Raw genomic sequence first — 2,849 nt, 5'->3', positions numbered from 1 at the left:
GGACGAAACTAAGCTTAACTGCATGGCGGTTTCCGGCGATTCTAAGCTGCAGCGGACGGTGGTGACGAGCTCAACGTGGTCTCGAGGCGCGGTGGCTCCGGTGGCAACTCAGGTAAGCTTTCTCCCTTCCTCTTCTTCCTCTCTCTCTCTCTCTTTCTCTTTCTTTCTTTCTTTCTTTCTTTCTTTCTTTCTTTCTCTTTTAAAGAAAGACAAAATGGCCTTTGGGGATAGTTTGGGGTTGGGGTCATTACAATTTCACACGTTGAGTTCTGTCTGTCTTCAGAAAGGTTTAGAGCCATCTTTACCAAATAAAGCGTAGGCTGTCTTAATTAAAAGTTGTACGTGTTGAATTCTATGTTTTGGAAAAGAAATAACAATAACTTTCTGTTTAATATGTTATTACAGTTTAATATAACTTCTTTTTAGCTCTAATACGTCCAAGAGCATGATTATTGGAGATTTTTAGATAGAGGTTCTTAGCTGAATATAAGAACCCGTCTCTTAACTTTTAACTAAAAAAGCTAAGAACCGGTTTTTAAATAAGAGTTTAAAGAACCAATTCTTAACTTTTTTAATTAAAAGTTAAGAGACAAGTTCTTATATTTCGCTAAGAACTCCACCCTAAAAACTTCCCAATAATCCTGCTCTAAAAAAATTTGGGCTTCTATGATCGAAATTGAAATTAGAGAACAAATTGGCAAAACAAAAAGAGGGTGGGGCTGCTGCTATTAGTAAATAACAAAGGACTTTATGTGATAATGTCTTTTAGCAAATAAGCTTTTCCTCATTTAACCTAGTTTTCACCCACACCGGAAAGTTATCGCCCCTATGAACCTCCAAATAGAACCACCGGAAAAGAAGAAGAAGAATAGGACTTCACCACCACCAACACCGCCTTCATGTCCATCATTTTCTTTATTTCCAGACGAAATCTTCGTGAACTGTTTAGCCCGGATCTCAAGAATGTACTACCCAACACTCTCAATCATTTCAAAAAGCTTCCGGTCACTCCTCTCTTCCACGGAGCTCTATGCAGCTCGATCTCACATCGGAACCACCGAGCAGTGTCTCTACGTTTGTCTCTCCGATGAAAGTTACCAATCTCCCCAATGGTTTACCCTCTGCATTAACCCTAATCGAACACTAACCGTCTCCACGATCAAAAAGAAGAAAACCGTAGGAAAATCGTTGGCTCCAATTCCGTCGTCGTCTGATTTTCCTTCAGTATCAGAATCCACCTTAGTTGTTGGTTCAGATATTTATGTCATCGGCGGACCAACCAAGACAGAACTATCCATGCCCAAATGTACACGTCCGTCATCAGCCGTAAGAATCCTTGATTGTCGTACTCACACATGGCGTGATGCCCTTAGCATGATCGTACCAGGAACCATGCTCTCACATGTTTCTACGATGGAAAAATATATGTGATGGGAGGATGCGGAGAACTGGAAGAGCCATGGGCTGAGGTGTTCGAAACAAATACACAAACTTGGGAACCTCTCTCGGACCCAGGTACTGAGATACGTAATATAGGTAGTTGTACCTTTTACACAATAAAGAAATAAAAGGAAAGATTTTCTTTTGGAATCCAAACCGAGCATATGCTTATGATACAAGCCAAGATAAATGGGAGAGTTATGCGGGGTTGTGGGAGTCAACAACATGTTTGATCGATGGTGGTGTACAGTACTACTATATTCCCAAGTCAGCATGTGAGATTGATGGTGTATGATATTTTATAAGTTATGCTCCCTACCACTTCCGGTGGACAAAGGATGGAGGAGATTGGGAAGTTATGAAAGGGTTATACTCATTAAGAGAGCTGTACAAAAGGAATGGTGGCTCTAGTAGAAATACAACTTAGTTAGTTAGCTGTGGTGGGAAGCTCTTACTTTTGTAGGAAGGTTATATGAAACATAACCCCAACAATAGAAAGAAGATTTGGTGCGCGGGAATCACGTTGAAAACTGATGATGAAGGTGAGGTTTGGGGTAATGCTGAGTGGATTGATATTGTGTCCGACACAGTGTGAGCTCTTGCATTGTCTCGTTGTTACCGTTTGATGGACTTGTATCAGAGGTATGATCTAATTAAACCAAGTATAATTCAGTCCCCCCCCCCCGAGTTAAGGTTTGACTCAATGGAAAGATGAGTACATTTTGTTTGAAAAAGGGTATATGCTTCTTTTATACCATTTGCCAAAGTTGAAGATTAGAAAGTATATTGTCCCCTTATATATATAAATGTGAATGTATTGTTGATTTCTTCTTCTTTTTTTTTTTTGCGAATTGAATGTATTGTTGATCAGTTGGAGAAAAGAGAAGAAGAAGAAGCAAATGGAGAGCAACAGGAGTTAAGGAGAAGAATTAGGGGTTAAAAGTGACGCTTATGAACATACCTTTTATCATTTTGTTTTTATTTTGGATATATTTATCTAAGCCTTTGACTGATCAGTATTGTTGTAATCATATTGGTGACTCCAAATTATGTTAATGTTAGGTCTGAAACACATCAAATTGTCTCCTGCTCTTAAGGTTCGCTGATGTATATACCGTGAATTACCAATAAGCAGGCATGCTATACAAAGTTTTGACCAGCTGATTCACCCGTGCTCTGAATAAATATTTACAAAATATTTTAATCATATTCCAGTAATTCGAAACCATAGAAATTCAACGGAAGATGAAGACAGTCTTTAATTATCTAATTAACGTTTTTTAAAACTAAGAGATCTTACAAAAGAATCCAAATATGGAAGCAATTTATTGGTCTAACTATCGAGAAATTGATTCTTTCAATAGTTAGTGTGATCGTGTATTAAAAAATATGAAATTCTATCAAATAAG

The 2,849-nt window shown here is 38.2% G+C and overlaps 1 pseudogene; it reads left to right on the top strand.

Moving 5' to 3' along the window:
* The first annotated feature begins 818 nt into the window (after positions 1-818).
* On the top strand, positions 819-2,409 carry LOC106320321 (annotated as a pseudogene).
* The last annotated feature ends 440 nt before the right edge of the window (positions 2,410-2,849 follow it).

Source organism: Brassica oleracea, unplaced genomic scaffold (assembly GCF_000695525.1).
Source record: "Brassica oleracea var. oleracea cultivar TO1000 unplaced genomic scaffold, BOL UnpScaffold00883, whole genome shotgun sequence".
NCBI lineage: Eukaryota > Viridiplantae > Streptophyta > Magnoliopsida > Brassicales > Brassicaceae > Brassica > Brassica oleracea.
The sequence above is the reverse complement of the archived record's forward strand: the minus strand, read 5'-3'. Positions and strand labels throughout refer to the sequence as shown.